Genomic DNA, 17,270 nt, shown 5'->3' on the forward strand with positions numbered 1-17,270 from the left:
GCGGTTCCAATAGAGTTTTGTGTAAGGATTGTTATTCGAACTTGTAAGATTCAAGGTTTTAGCATCCCCCCACACTTAAATTACACATTGTCCTCAATGTTACCCAAAAATAAGTTTTTAGGTTGATTGAATGTGTAAAAGGGTGTTGAAAAACAAATTTTTATGTTACTGGGCGTCTAGCCACGGCCCCGTGTGGTCCTGGCATGGCCATGTGTGGTCCTGGCACGGCCCCGTGGTCAGATTGCCAGTAACAGATTTAAACAGAAGTTTGGCCACGGGTCGTGTTCAGTGAGCACGGCCCCGTGGCCAGTTACCTGAACTAGGAAAATTTCTAGAGAGCCTGGGCACGGGGCGTGTTGGGCTGGGCACGGCCCCGTGCTTAACTTGCTGTAAGGCTGGAAAAGTTGTCGGGAGGCTCTGTTTTCGTGCATGGGGTGTGGTTTCCACGTTCCCTTGGTAACCTCCATCTTTTTTAGTGTGATTTATTCCTTAAAAGTAAAAGTAAACTAGAAAACATAAAAGTTAAACTAAACTAAAAACTACGAATAGTTCCTCGGAATGTCTCCGTGGTTCGCCATGTTTATAAGGGTCCTTGGCTAGACCTAAAGTCAGTCATATGTTACCCGAGCGGGATGTCTCGCATCCCCTGTTGCACCGTCGGAGAGCGTCATCTAAACTTGAGTCTATGACATCCATGTAGTTGGTCGGGTCATCCTCTACTCTTTTCCCAACCCCGAATTTCATCTCTTTCTCTCCAACCCTCAATGTTAATTTCCCATCACTCATATCCACCATTGCATGAGCGGTGGCAAGGAAGGGTCTTCCTAGAATGAGTGGTACTTCGGTGTCTTCCTCCATGTCGAGTATGACAAAGTCAGCCGGGAAGACAAAGTCTTCGACTTTTACGAATAAATTTTCGACGACACCTTGTGGGTATTTGATAGACCTATCGGCAAGTTGTATGCTCATTTTTGTGGGGCTCGTCTTACCTAGTCCGAGTCGGTTAAACATTGATGCGGGCATGAGATTGATGCTAGCCCCAAGATCTGCTAGTGCATTTCGTACGGGCGATCCCCCAATGGGACAGGGGATGGTGAAACTTCCGGGGTCGATTTTCTTTTGTGGGAGTTTGTTAAGTAGTATGACGGAGCATTCTTCACTTAGATTGACCAACTGCAATGTTTCAATCTTCCTCTTGTGGGTGAGGAAGTCTCTCATGAATTTTGAGTATTTTGGCATTTGAGTGAGGACTTCCACAAATGGAAGATTGATATGCAATTGTTTTAGTAAGTTTATGAATTTTGTGAATTGCTCATCGGTCTTTTGGCGAAGTAACCAACCGGGGTAGGGCACCGAGGGGTTTTTAGTGGGTTCAGAATTCGGCGGAGGAGTTGTCTCCTTATGGGTTGGTGGTGAAGTCGCGGTTTGGATGGGTGGATTTTTATCGGTTGGGGGTAGTGGGGCCTCCTCGGGACCTACGGTCCGGTTTCTTAGTGTTATGAGGTGTACTTGTGCCTTTGGGTTGGTTTCGGTATTGCTAGGTAATGCGCCTTATGGTCTCTCGGAGAATTTTTTGGCTAGTTGATTAGTTGTTTTTCAATGTTTTTAATACTAGATTGTTGATTTCTAAAGTTGGATTCCGCTTGTAGAAATCGATCCGAGTACCTTTTTTCGGTTTCGGAGATGAGGCGTGAAACGAGGTCTTCAAGCCTCTCTCGTCCCCCTTGTTGTTGTTGAGTGAAATTTTGTGACTCATTTCTTGGTTGTTGTTGAAAGTTTGTTCGTTGATTTTGGTTTTGTTGGTTACTACTATTGACAGGCTCCCTCCAACCAAGGTTAGGGTGGTTACGCCATCCTTGGTTGTAGGTACCCGTTGGGTGACCCGACGGCCTAGGTCTATTATCAATGTAGTTTATCATTTTCGTTTGATTATCCATCTCTTTCATATAACTCCAATTTTCATTTGGCCCACCACACCCTTCCCAAGCCATAGCCGAGGCCGTTTTTGCCATTTCTAACTTTTTTAATTTTTCAAGATAGGGCCTCGATTTGGGCTTGTAAAGAGGTGTTCTCATCTACTTTATGGGCGCCCGGGGTAATAGATTTTGTGGCTCGGGGGGATGTGCCATTGAAAATTGTTTTGAGCAATTTCCACAATTTGATTATAAATTTCATTTGGGCGACAATTACCTAGGAGTCCCCCGGAGCTAGAGTCGAGTGTTTGTCTTGTATGTGGAAACAACCCGTTATAGAAAGTGGATACTTGTTGCCACACTGCGAGACCATGATGAGGACATTTCCTCAACAGCTCCTTGAATCTTTCCCAAGTTTCATATAAGGATTCTCCGTCCTCTTGTGAATACGTATTGATTTCAGTCATAAATTTAGCGGTTTTAGAGGGCGGGAAATATTTATATAGAAATTTTTGGACAAGTTCATCCCAAGTGTTTACTGAACCACTTGGGAGGTTGTTAAGCCAAGCTTTAGCCCGGTCTTTTAGTGAAAATGGGGACATTCGGAGGCGGATGGTGTCGTTTGATGCTCCGTTGATCCGGAAAGTGTCACATATTTCCAAAAAGTTGGTAATATGTAAATGGGGATCTTCATCAGCTAGGCCATGGAAGGTTGCGGAATTTTGGAGCATTTGAATTAAATGCGACCGAAGTTCGAAGTTGTTGGCATCAACATTCGGTGCATTGATGGCGACTCCGAGGTTACCGACCGTGGGGCATAGGTAATCCATCAGGGTACGTTGATCCACCATTGGGAGTTGGTCCCCCGAAGCTTTCTCTTGATTTTTAGCTTTTAGTCTCTTTCTTAGAAAGCGTTCGGGTTCGTCTAGAGGCTCTTTTATGTCTTTATTGGAACTGGAGCTCATGCACTGCGTATAAAGTTCAGGTGTTGCAACTGGGTTCCAAGTCCTGTGATAAAAAACTAAAAGAATGCCGGTCAGATGTCTCACCACGGCCCCGTGGTCGCTGACCACGGCCCGTGGTCATGATCACAGTAGTTGTTTTCTGGATCCCAGTTACTGGGGAGTTCAGCACGGCCCCGTGGTGCACCGCCACAGCCCCGTGGTCACTCTTCTGTAACTCAGAAAACAAAAACTGCTAGTAAGATTGGCTGGCACAGCCCTTGTCCGACCGAGCACGGCCCGTGCTGAGGTCTGCAAAAACTGAAAATTTACGAAAAATCCTAAAAAATAGAAAAATAAGTAAAAAAAACTAGGCCGTTGATTTTAAACTTTCTTAAAATCCTTGTGTCCCCGGCAACGGCGCCAAAAACTTGGTGTGCGTTAAGCGTGATATGATTTTATTAATATTTTGAGCCCATTTTACGCCTTGTCAAGTTTTAAATTTATAAAGCACGATATTCTACTAATACTAAACACACACTTGGGCAAGTGCACCCATCGTGAGCGTAGTATAGCGTTGGTAAGATACCGAGGTCGTCCAAGGACACAAGAGCTTTTAGTACTGGTTTATCCTCAACGTCTAATCAATCTAAATTTTTTTAGAAAAGATTTGAAACATGAAAATAAAAACTAAAAATGCAGAAATAAATAAAAATAAAAATAGATAGACAAGATGAATCAGTTGTAGACCAATTGATTCAATTGATTCATCTTGTCTATCTATTTTTATTTTTATTTATTTCTGCATTTTTAGTTTTTATTTTTATGTTTCAAATCTTTTCTAAAAGAATAGATTGATTAGACGTTGAGGATAAACCGATACTAAAAGCTCCTGTGTCCTTGGACGACCTCGGTATCTTACCAACGCTATGCTACGCTCACGATGGGTGCACTTGCCCAAGTGTGTGTTTAGTGTTAGTAGGATATCGTGTTTTATAAATTTAAAACTTGATAAATGCGTAAAATGGGCTCAAAATATTAATAAAATCATATCACGCTTAACGCACACCAAGTTTTTGGTGTCGTTGCCGGGGACACAAGGATTTTAAGAAGTTTAAAATCAGCGGGCTAATTATTTTTACTTATTTTTCTATTTTTTTAGGATTTTTCTTGAATTTTCAGTTTCTGCAGACTTCAGCACGGGACGTGCTCAGCCAGACACGGGGCCGTGTCCATCTTCGTTACTGGCAATCCTGTTTTAAGTCAGACAGTAGCTGACCACGGGGTCGTGCCCGCTGAACACGCCCCCGTGTCCAACCTCCAGTTGCTGAAAACAGAACCGTAAGATCCCGACGGTTGGTAATTTCTGACAAAAATATGAGTGATATTGATTATTTTTACTTTCGCTCATCTTACGGTGAGTGGTGTCAAATATGTGGTGGATTCCACAAGGATTTAGAATGTTACTTTCTAAATTTCACTCCCCACTATTTAGACCCATCGTTTTCCTGTAACATTAAGATGGGCAAAAATAGAAACGATCACTATCTCTCGCCCGAATGCGCTCAACCTTCTCTTCCAGATGACATAACTCCCGAAGAATTATGTTAACTCGAAGAAATAATTCTCCTAAAATTAAAAGAATTAGAGCTTGAGATGGACACAAGTTATTCATCACAAGATAGCGATCAAGGAGAATTATTGAGGTCACATTCGTACTCTATCGACGATACCAAAAGCACCTCAAACTCTTGTGAAAACATGAGCGATAGTCATCCCTGTGTCGATTGTGCCGTGAAGGACTCTCCATCGGTCCCACCGATGCGCTCATAGACCTAAGCAATTCGACATATACCTTCTTTAACAAGAGCCCGGATAAGGGGAATAAAGGTTGGTTCTGCCCACCGGTATTTAGTATAGGTTTTACCCTTTTTGATAGCCTCTTGCGTTCTTGTTTAAATCAAGAGCAATTAAGGTACCTTAGGCACTTCGGTGTTGTTCCCTCCAGTAAGGAACCGCCCGATCCGAATAAAAACCTTAAAATAAGATGAAACTTCATAAAACACTCTAGCCACGGGGCCGTGTCCAGGTCAACACGCCCCACGCCCACCTCAAAATTGACCACGGGGTCGTGTCCAGACCAACACGCCCCGTGTTCAGAATACGGACAAAATGTGTCAGAGTCTTGTCTGACCATGGGGACGTGTCCAGCCGACACGGGGCCGTGGTTAGCGTGCTGTCATTTTCTATAAAGTCAGCATGATTCCTGCACATTTGGACCCATTCCAAAGACCAAGATTTGCTGGGATCTTCACACATACTTTAAAAGGTATATTCCAAAGAAGGTTTCTCAACAACCATCTTGTCTTTGCCACTTTTGTCACTTACCTTCTTCTCCAAAACTCCTCAACCTCCACTAAAGCTTGTAACTTCCAAGGAATCTTATTAAAAATAAGTTTTACAACATTGTTATAAGTTATTTATGCTCAGAAATGTTTCAAAATTCAGAAAAATAATTTAAAATAAAGAGATTCCTTGATTCAAAAATCTGCAGAATGGTGACCACGGGACCGTGATCGGAGTTACAGTTTCATTATTTTGAAATTTTTGACTTGTTTTCTTAGAATGTCGAGCCAAACCAGTGGGACATCTTCAGCTCACTCAAGAAGCAGTCGCAGGGAGAGAAGGCCGTCAATAGAAGCTACCCTTGTCCGATACGTATGTGCACTAAGGGAAGCACTTGATGAAATAACATCCGTGATAGAGGTTCTCATTGACCGTATCAACTATTTGACGGTGGGGTTGGAAGCACTTTATTATATTACTTTTGATTTTTAACCTTTCAGCACGTTTTATTTGGTTTTGTATTAATGACTTTAATAACTTGTTTCTTATGTTGAAGGTGAATTCGTCCTATCATTTTTCCGTGGTGTCTTGTCGTTACTTTACTGTCTATATAAAGTAAAAGATTGCATCATTCATATTTTTCGGTCTATATAAAAGCATGTTGACTACCTGGTCGGGGGTTAGGGGAATGGTTCGGTAAGGGTCTTGCTTGTTCAGTGTATAGATCTTGCAAGGACCTGGTTCAAGCTTACTAGGACCTCCTTCAATACCCACTGGTATTGGTTGGTGGGGATGCGAATAGCTTGAATCCCTCATATGTAAACTACTATTAATACATTAAACCGGCTACTTGGGATTGTATCATTGCTGACTCAAACCACTTAGCCGAGGTTAACGTCACATTCAAAAGAGGGGCCTACCACTTTTTGCATTAATAACTTAATTAATTATCTTTCAATATTCCGACCCTTTGGGATTGTATCCCTGCTGACTCAAACCACTGGGTTGAGGGTAACGTCACCTTCAAAAGAGGGGCCTACTACTATAACTAAGATAATCTTTTAAAAAGTCCGAAAGTGCGAAAATCATCAAAGGATACATTAAAGGCGAGTCGGATCCAAGTGATTCATCTTGTCTATTTGTTTTTATTTTTATTTATTTCTGCATTTTTAGTTTTTATTTTCGTGTTTCAAATCTTTTCTAAAAAAATTTAGATTGATTAGATGTTGAGGATAAACCGGTACTAAAAGCTCTTGTGTCCTTGGATGACCTCGGTATCTTACCAACACTATACTACGCTCACGATGGGTGCACTTGCCCAAGTGTGTGTTTAGTGTTAGTAGAATATCGTGTTTTATAAATTTAAAACTTGATAAATGCGTAAAATGGGCTCAAAATATTAATAAAATCATATCATGCTTAACGCACACCAGGGATGCTGCCGAGGGGTCGGGCATGTCACGTTTATTCCTTTTCTTTGTATTTATGTTGGTTTTGGCTGTATGTTTGTTCCTTTTATTCGTTTAAGCTTATTTGGTCCTGTAAATTCAAAAGGAAGACAAAAACACACTTTTTCAAACATTAGTACTAAATAAGGGTTAGTTTTATGCCTCATTTGATTTAATTTATATGTTACATTTTGCACACATCAGGGACCGTGTGTAATTGAATCCAAAAGGATTAAGACAACTAAGTTGTAACTACAGACTGTATCCAAACTTTAAACTCTAAAGTCATGCTTGTAATAAGTATATGTCCAAAATATGCATCGTCCACTAAAGATATTTATGGGTACCAACCTCCATCATCGCCACATTTGTATTTCCGCTGCGACGTTTTTGGGGTGTGACAATGATCACTAGGAGCAGTGGGCTCAGCAACAGAGGTTTGAGCAACAGATGTGGACTCATCTAAAACAGGCTCATCCCCCTTTTCTTGTGTTTTGGAAACACTTGACTCTTTAGCCATAAGGCGAGTAAAAGTTTCACTTGTAAGACTATTTATTTGAAAAGCTACACCTTGTTGAAAAACTTTTTTGTGAAACTTGTTTTTGTAGGTAGTAGCTGAGTAGTCTTAGGTACAACAAAAAAACATTATTTGCCCCCTTTTGAACATTCTTCACATTTGTGACCAAATCAGAAAACAGTTCTTCGGAGTAGTTGAAATCAAAGTTTGTTAAAATAGCATAACCTAAGTACTGAATTTTAAGAGGCATTTCATTAAAAGCAGTGGTCTTAGCAGAAAGACATGTTAAGAGAGTATGGAAAAAGAATTTCGTTGGAGCAGGGAAGTTTGGTTTAAAAATAGTAACTCTCTTTAATTGACCTTCATACCCTCTTTAAATGAATTCTGCATGAAGTTCTTGTTTTTCAAAGGAGGTCTTACCTGCCAGGTCATTCAACCCAAATGTTGTTGAGATGGAGGATGGGGAAATTGCAACAAGTGTACCTCCGACTTTGGAAGTGATAGCATAAGGCACTTTCTTTTGTGATTGGATTTCAGCATTTGCCAAAAATCACGGAGTGTATCTTGATAGATTGGAGCATTGGCAGTAAGAATTGTTTTGTATTTTGATGATGTGAAAACATCAATTATTAAATGATAAGAAGTATTTTTGTCTGTTTTCTAAAAGATAGGAAGATAGTTGTGGGGATTTTTGATTGTCAAAGCCATGGTCGGGAAAGAACTCGGAGTAGGTTTTGAAGAAGAAGGTATGGAGAAGAAGATGGAAACCGCTTTTGTGAATTTTGAATTCGAGATGGCAGTAAAGATCTGTTTGGGGATGAAGCAGGGTTTTATAAAGTGAAAAAGTGAATGTTGACGTGGCAGCAGTTACAAAGATCTGATGGCTAACATATGTCCACGTGGCAACCCCTGTTGGGAAAATGGAGGACAATTGTTTGGAAACCACTGTTGGACAATAAAAGTGGTTGGGAATAGTTAAATGAGCAGTAGCTGATTTTAGTCTATCGGAGGATAGACATCAGTGGTTGAGACCAACAGCTGTTTGATCAACAGAGGTCCAAGCAGTGGTAAAAGGAAAACAGATGATACCTTTCAGCAGTGGATGAATTTTTAGCCAATCAGAGGTTTGAAAACAGTGGTTATGGACAGGCTCTTAAGGATTTATGAAAAAATTTCATTTTAAGTTATTTTTAAGGATAGATTTTTGATTTTCTGAAAACGTTTTAATGCTTTTTATTCATGGAAAACAAAGTTTTTCCTTTTAATCCATGTTAAGCATGCCAATTCTAGAGATCAAGCTTTCAAAGGTAGATGTGTCTAAAGCTTTTGTCAACACATCTGCCAGCTGATCCTTAGTTGGAATATGATGCAGAGAAATCAAACCTTTTTCATAGTTATCCCTCACAAAGTGATGTCTGATGTCAATGTGTTTGGTGGCTGAATGGGATACTGGATTTTTAATGATGTTTTCAGCTGCTTGGCTGTCTAACATGAGAGGAGTTTTTACAGCAGTTACACCAAAATCCAGCAATTGATTTTGAAGCCACAAAAGTTGGGTTGTACAGCTTGCAGCAGCGATGTATTCAGCTTCAGCAGTGTATGTGGAAACAATTGCTTGTTTTTTTCTTTGCCAAGATACTAAGCAATTGCCTAGAAATTGGCACCCTACTGATGTGGACTTCCTGGTGGTGTTACAACCAGCAAAATCACTATCTGAAAAACCTGAAAGCTTGATATTCCCATTAGCATGATACTAGATACCAAGTGTGGGAGCACCTTTTATGCATCTAAATATTCTTTTTACAGCAATGAGATTAGACTTCCTAGGTGCTAATTGGGATCTTGCACAAACACACGTTGCAAACATGATGTCTGGCCTAGATGCAGTTAAGTACAATAAAGACCCAATCATGCTTCTATACAATGTTTGATCAACCAAGTCATCCTTTTCATCAATAGTGACAAGCTTTGTGGTTGCTATGGGTGTACTACATGGTTTACAATCATCCATCTCAAATTTTGTTAAAAATTCTTTTACATATTTGTTTTGATGAATGAATGTTCCATTTTGCAACTGCTTAACTTGGAGACCAAGAAAGCATTGGAGTTCACCCATGGCACGCATCTCAAACTCTGCTGTCATGAGTTTTCTAAACTCTTCACACATGGAGGTACATGTGGATCCAAAGATGATGTCATCAACATAAATTTAGACAATTATCAAATATTTTCCTTTCCATTTTAAAAACAGTGTTTTGTCAATTTTACCTCTTGTAAAGCCTATGGAAATAAGAAAAGTGGATAGAGTTTCATACCAGGCTCTAGGTGCTTGTTTCAAGCCATACAAAGCTTTGTTGAGCTTATAGACATGATCAGGATAAATGGCATCTTCAAAACCAGGAGGTTGGCAAACATATACCTCTTCCTGAATTTTTCCATACATAAATGCACATTTTATATCTATCTGGTACACCTTGATGTTGTGGTTGACATCAAAGGCTAAGAACAATCTGATGGCCTCAAGTCTTGCTACAGGAGCAAAGGTTTCATCATAATCTATGCCATATTCTTGTCTAAAGCCTTGAACCACTAACCTGGCTTTCTTTTTGACAAAAATGCTCCTTTCATCAGATTTGTTTTTGAAGACCCACTTTGTGCCAATTGGACATACATCCGTTGGCAGTGGTACATGTTCCCATACTTGTTGTCTTTTAAACTGTTGGAGCTTTTCTTGCATAGCATCTACCCAACTGTTGTCTTTCAGTGCCTCTTGGTACTTGACTGGTTGGATGAGTGATAGAAAGCCAGCAAAAAGACAGATGTTTTGGGATTGACTTCTTGTGAGAACCCCTTCAATGATATTGCCAATAACTTGGTCTGGTGGATGAGATTTAAGGAACATTAGACCCCCCTCCCCTTGTATGGAACAATGACATTGAGAAGTGAAGGCTGCAGATGCGAATCATCTGAGCTAACATCTATTGGAAATTTTGAAGAACCAACATCTGTTGGAGATGGAGGTGGAGGAATAGGAGGAATGGGTGTGGCACAATGTTGGTTTTTATCCACAGATGATGGACTTTTGTCAACAAAGGTTAGACTTGATGAAGTGGCAGAGGTTTGATCAACAACTGTTGATGCAGCAGTGAGAGTTTTGGCAGCTGTATTGAGCATCTGCTTCTCTGGTGGTGGAAGTGACTTTATATTGTGGAATCAAAATGTCAAATCCATGATCTTGTGAGATAGATTGTGGTGTACCTGCAGGGTTAGTCTTGACATAAACATCTTCAAATGTAAATTTATTAAGGTCAAACAGTTCAGCAGGATCTGCTGGGATTTTTAATGAAGAAAGTTCATTGAACTTTACATTCAAGGTCTCTTCCACACACCTAGTCCTTGTGTTAAACACTTTGTAGGCCTTGGCAGTGGTTGAGTATCCCAGAAAATAACCACAATCTATTTTGGCTGCAAATTTTGAAATTAAAGCTTTTAGATTTAAAATGAAACATGGGCAGCCAAAGATTTTGAAATATGAGATCAGGGGTTTGATCTTGAACAGAGTTTCATAGGCAGTCTTTTGATGCCTGAGATTGATTAAAACTTTGTTCTGCACATAGCAAGCAGTTTTTACAGCCTTTGCCCAAAAGTTTAAGGGTAAACCTCAATCTGCAGGCATTTTTCTGGCAACTTCTATCAAAGTTCTGTTTTTCCTTTCAACCACCCCATTTTGTTCTGGTGTTCTTGGGATGTTGTACTGCCTTGCAATCCCTTTTGACACACAAAACTCATCCATCTCCTTGTTTCTAAACTCTGTTCCATTGTCACTCCTAAAGACTTTTACTGGCAGATCAAATTGCTTTTCAACCTATTTCACAAAGTCTTGCAAAATACCTGCAGTCTCATCTTTGGAGTGTAAAAAGTAAGTCCATGTAATCCTTGAAAAATCACCAATAATAATAAGACAATATCTTTTCTTTTTCAAACTCATGATTTTTACAGTGCCAAACAAATCCATATGCAATAGTTTTAAGCATTGGGTTGTTTTGGACTCTTCAATGGACTTGTATGAGCTTTTATGTTGTTTACCTTTTAAACAGGAAACACAATGCTTATCACAAGTAAAAAGTTTTGATGGAAGGCCTCTTACAAGGCCTTTTTTTGAGAGTGTGGTGATAGTTTTAAGATTTGTGTGCCCAAGTCTCATGTACCATAGTTCTGTCTCTTTGGTAGAGGTGCCTGAAAACAGATAGACATCAGACATTGGATTACCCTTCAACATAACAACCACATACATTGCCACTCCTGTGAGCAACAAGTTGTGTTTTTCTCCCGGCTATGATTTCCTCAATCTTTTTAACCACTTCTGGCCCAACAATCTTACAAGTTTCCTTAGTGAAGAATGACCCATAGCCCTTGTCACTCATTTGAGACACACTAAGGAGATTAAATTTAAGATTGTCAATAAGATTGACATTTTCAAACTTGAGTTTCCCAGCCTGAACAGTCCCTGACCCCAACACCTTTCCTTTTGAATTGTTACTAAAGGATATATTACCCCCTCCATGTTTTTTGAAATATTTGAGTAGGTGTTACACCCAAATTACACATTCCAAAATGTAATATTATCATACTATTATTTAACAAAATTCGGGCATGACCCGTTCGTAATAAGAACAATTCCCTGTAAGACTAACGCGTAATAACTTAAAATACGACGCAGCGGAAAACAAGAGCCCAAAAATTTCGTTCTTTAATAGACATATCAAACACATGAAAGTTCAAATGCGAAATGCCATATATTCATTAAAACGGATTTATAACGTTTTATAACATTGATACTTCAAAACCTATATAAGTTACACTATGTGACCATTCTACCCCGTACAATCCTTGCTCTCAACTCGAACTAAGTCCGCTTCACTTCAATAAAAGTAGAGAAAACCCAAGCGATACCTGTGGACACCACGTACAACCAAACCATTAGTTATTAACAAACCATTCAACATTAAACTATATAATAAAATTTCGTAGAGCATTCTATAAAGTAGTCGTGGAATTGTCCAAGCGCTTTCTTAAATACTCTTATCCAAATCCAGCTCCATTTCTTCATGAAGCCAACGACCCCATACCTACATTACATTCCAACTCAACGCACATCATTAGTATCCATAAATACTCGAACCCTTTGATACGTTCATGCATATGTCTTAAGCATTGAACATTCATTCACACATACATTCACACCTACGTACTTATTATCATACATACATACATATATATATGTGCGTACCTTCATTCATGCCAATGTTCCTTCCTTCGCAAAATCAATTAATCACGAATATATACACAAGCTTCTTTTACATGTAGGTTTATGCCGGAATGTCACATTCAAAACTTTACATAGTATAGACAATCTACGATTCAACCCACGTGGCCTTTGGATTCCTATACACATATACTTATAAAATTTCCTACACTAAAACGAAACAATCCGTTCATTCATTGACCGACAACCGAATCATATAAAACTTGTACCTAATGGTCCGGGAAATGTTCCCCTTACATAATGACTAAAATTCTTACCCAAGGTCTTAACCATAACGAATTTCATTTCATTACGCAACATATGCACATAAAATTCGACCCGTTTAAACCCACCAATTTACTTTCGGCTTAAATACAACCTTCTTCAATAATGAGGCATTATTGGCTTTGTACTTCTGATTATTACATGTTCTTTCATGATGTTTCGTAAACATAAGTATTAAAATCTATTAAACCTACTAAAAAGTGAATCGAAATTCACTTACCTCGAGTACTCCAATAAGTGTATTTGTCATCTTGCCTTATCTTGACCCGTTATCCTCCTATGCTTGACCTCTCCTTGACACGTTCCTATTATCTCATTCCATTACATCCATTCAATAGTTAGTATACATAATCATACGCATCACTAATCACACTTCTATTCACGTGTGAATCGCTTAACGAGTTCAACATGTATCATAATACTACAATGCTAATCAATCTAACAATTTATCATTCCATCATCACAACAGTCATACATGAGCTTCTAGCATGCATAATTATGTATTTACATCATGTTCGTTATTCTTTCAAAATTCCATACTTAGAATGATAACCTTTTCTAAGTTAGGCAACTTGCTTCATATGTTAAACATTTCATACCATTCTACTATTTTCTATCAACAACCCGTTTCGACCCGTTGGTGCAATCATATGCATAAACTAGTTGGTAAGTGTTTTAGACACTTAAAACAATCAAATAACTTACTAATAATTTATTAAAATCAGTAGTTCATGATTCATACAAATGTGCATAACAACACAACTATTTTTACTAAATGTTTATACTAAAATTTGTGCAGCAACTTTCTGCGCAGCAGCTGTTCACGGCACATTTTAACCCATTTATCTTCTGATTCAGTTCTTCATGTTCAAATATGATATGATCTACACTCAGAGATCTTTCTAAGCATATAAAGATCGTAACAATCGGACATTCCTATGATTTTATATGATTTTTACAAAATCAGCACAGAAGCTGAAATGCTTCCAAACAGCTTGCTGTCAAAACGAATTTACTAATTTTCATGCTGTTTTGACCCACTAAATCTCATAACCAGCCTCTTATGACCAAATATGAAATGTAATATGCGAAACAACCTTTTCAACGATATATCATATGCCTTAAACCGAGCTACGGTTGATTTTATACGAATTTTTCAAAACAGGTGCGCAACAATAATTACTTCCAATCAGCTTTGTAAATCTTTGGAATTATGAACTAAATCTCGACTTTAAATCATCAATTCATGTTCACAATTTATGCTAAGCATCATAAACTTGTTAAACACAATATGATACAATAATTCTCACAAATTCTTACATAGAACATGAACCACATTGAAACTACACATGCGTGAATGTATGTGTGCATTAGCTAATGATTCAAGCATTTCATCAAACGCTTGGTGTGCATACAACATTATAAACACATTGTACAAGCTCTTAATACATGAATTCAACCAATTCACATAATCATCTTCAACCAACATACATTCATACTTCAACTTCATATAAATTTCACTAACATAAAATTATTAGATTCCACCATACAACTAGCACAAATGGGTTTCACTATAATTCTTCATTATTACATTCTATACTTTTTCCCATCCATCATTATACATAATTCATCTAAAATCGTCACTTAGGCATTTCATCATACACTTGGTGGGCGTACCGTTAATTAAGCATAGTGTACAAGTATTTATAGCATAACTCTTCTTATCCACCTTCTAATCTAACAAGAATCAATCAAGTTCATAGCTTTCTTCCATCCTACACCATCTTAACTAATTTTTCTATCTCTATTCAAGATCATAGCATACATGCAAAACATTGGGTTTATGATTTCTTCACAACAATTGGGTAATATACTTAAATCACTCAATCAATCAGAAATCAAGCAAAGATTTCGAACCATTATGAAACCCTAACCCTCTATTACATATAATTTCCACATAATTTCATGATTGGGTGTAAACCCACTTCCTACAATTCATTCAAAACAGAAAATTCGACTTACCGCTTGTTGTACAAGCTTAGATGATTGAGGTTTCGAGTTCATGCATTAGTTTGGGCTCCTAATCTCTTTCAATTCTTGAGAATTTCATGAAGTTAGGGTTTGTCTTCTCCCCCCTTTGCTCTGATCGATCCACGCCATCACACCAGGGTGTGTGTTTTTATTTTATTTTTTTTTTCTTTTATTTATTAAACTTTCAACCTTTTAACAAGTTTAGTCCTCCTATTTACTTAGATATTTTATTTGTCATATAACCTTCCTTCTAATCAAGTTACTAACATATACATACTTAACTAGGTAAAATAATACATGACTAGACATCTTAAGTAACATAATTAATTTGCATAATTTTGGGGCGTTACAAGTCTACCCCCCCTTAAAAGAGGTTTCGTCCCCGAAACCTTTCTCATTCAAACTAGACCATTCTACTCTTACCTCTTTCAAGTTGTTCATCCACTATACTTACTACAACCTAAACGCATTTGGGATCTTGGCAAATGTTTAATTCATGTATGTACGTAATCGTACACATCGTTCCTATGCCCTTATAATAAGTAAGTTACTTTCATAACTATACTTATGTTAGATTCTGCTCCAGAGCTCTTATTAGTGTCCTTCATTTCATTTTGCTAGTTTCTAGCACATATCATCCCTTGCATTTCATTCATTGAATCTATTCCATTTGTATACAATTATTATTCATACAAACTTAAGTCTACGGCTTGTTTCTAATTTCCTATTTAAGCATATTACATTCATACATTTACTAATCGAAATAAATCGATTTATTTCATTCTACTCATACATCATATATGTACTTACATACTCATATATTTATACATCTACATACGTACACACATTTCCTATATTTTTCGCATACATGCATACGCTCATACATATCATCATGCATACATACGTACACATTTTCATATTCATTCGCATGATGCTTGTGCTCTTATATAAATACTTGCGTACCTACATAAACCGATATCTATACATACACATTTATACATACATAACTAGTACTTGTTCCCACACTATAAACTTACATACTTTCGCGCATACCTACTTGCATAAGTTCTACGTACATATACGGTTACATATAAACATACTTACACGCTTATCTACTTGTGTACATCCCTATATGCTCATAAGAAACTTTACGAATCATCGGAATGCGTTACGGATCATTGGAAATGCAAAATTAAGCAAAACGGAGAAGTGGGCTAGACAGCCCGTCGGCGACGGGGTGGGCACCCGTCGGCGACGGCCTCTTAAAATGCCCGTCGTCCAATTTAACCCGTAACCAGTCGGTTAGGCCGTCGGCCTCTTTCACACTTTTGGGAGCCCGTCGGCGACGGGGTGGGAACCCGTCGGCGACGGCCTCTAGAAAAGTCCCTTTACTGCAGATCCGTTTCGTCGTCCGAACGCACTAAAACGCGCGTGTCTTTTGAACCATTTACCCGTTTAACCTCCCGTTTCTTCCTACACGCTTGTAAATTCACATTCTATCATATGAACTTAAAATCCCACATCCGCCTTAAGGAAAAATCTTAACTTACACACTACCGGCTTCAAACATATCATTCGTACCTTTTCTTTCTTACATGTGCTCTAGCAAAAACTTAAAGTTTTACCTACCTTCGGCAACAAGATTTTAAAGTTAGTCATCTCAGTTGTCGAATCATAATCACTTCATTTTAGTTCCATCCACATATGAGCTTTCTTCTTTCTTACACATTCGACTACCCAAGTAATTGGGTTTGGCATAAACACTCTCAAAGAGAGTTAAGCATACACATTCGACTACCCAAATAGTTGGGTTTCGGCATAAACACTCTCAAGGAGAGTTAAGCATACACATTCCACTACCCAAATAATTGGGTTTGGCATAAACACTCTCAACGAGAGTTAGGCATACACATTCCACTACCCAAATAATTGGGTTTGGCATAAACACTCTCAACGAGAGTTAAGCATACACATTTTCCACTACCCAAATAATTGGGTTTTTCACATTTAATCATAACTTCTTCTTTCAATCCGTATAACGGATTAAGCTTCTAGCATTCATTAGAGCATTCAAAATCACCCGTTCAAAACGGATGGTAGCTTATTCTTATTCGACTTGTTCGCTAGAACCGGTCGACTCGCATAACTTTTCATAACCTTCGTTAGCATAACCAAATCCGCAATGGATTTGCTATTTCGGATTCGCTACAACATAGCGCCCACCTGCTACCCAGTTCTACCGGACATACCTGCAATAATTGCCACGGTCTCACGAACGTCATATGCTTCTTGCGTACTGGCCAGGTGCGCAATTCACACACTAGTTTCGTGCCTTCGTGTAATCATCGCCTTATGCCCGAGAAATGGGTTTCAGTTTCGTGCACATTTCTAAAACTTCCCCAAGACCACATCATTGTCTTTCGTTTAATAATTTCCCTCCCAAGGAGACCCCTTCCTTTTTCTTTTGACATCGGTACTCATACA

General features: G+C 38.5%; 1 long non-coding RNA gene and 1 other non-coding gene across 2 annotated transcripts; one reads left to right on the forward strand and one right to left on the reverse strand.

Annotated features, from left to right (window-relative positions):
• The first annotated feature begins 2,279 nt into the window (after positions 1 to 2,279).
• Positions 2,280 to 2,386, forward strand: LOC118489783. The gene has a single exon (XR_004887797.1). It is a non-coding gene; the product is annotated as a small nucleolar RNA R71 (small nucleolar RNA).
• A 9,508-nt stretch (positions 2,387 to 11,894) lies between these two features.
• LOC110920726 lies at positions 11,895 to 15,419 on the reverse strand. The gene is made up of 2 exons (XR_002581874.2): positions 14,778 to 15,419; positions 11,895 to 13,060 (listed from the first exon to the last, which is right to left on the reverse strand). It is a non-coding gene; the product is annotated as an uncharacterized LOC110920726 (long non-coding RNA).
• Between the last annotated feature and the right edge of the window lie 1,851 nt (positions 15,420 to 17,270).

Source organism: Helianthus annuus, chromosome 2 (genome assembly GCF_002127325.2).
Source record: "Helianthus annuus cultivar XRQ/B chromosome 2, HanXRQr2.0-SUNRISE, whole genome shotgun sequence".
Lineage (NCBI taxonomy): Eukaryota > Viridiplantae > Streptophyta > Magnoliopsida > Asterales > Asteraceae > Helianthus > Helianthus annuus.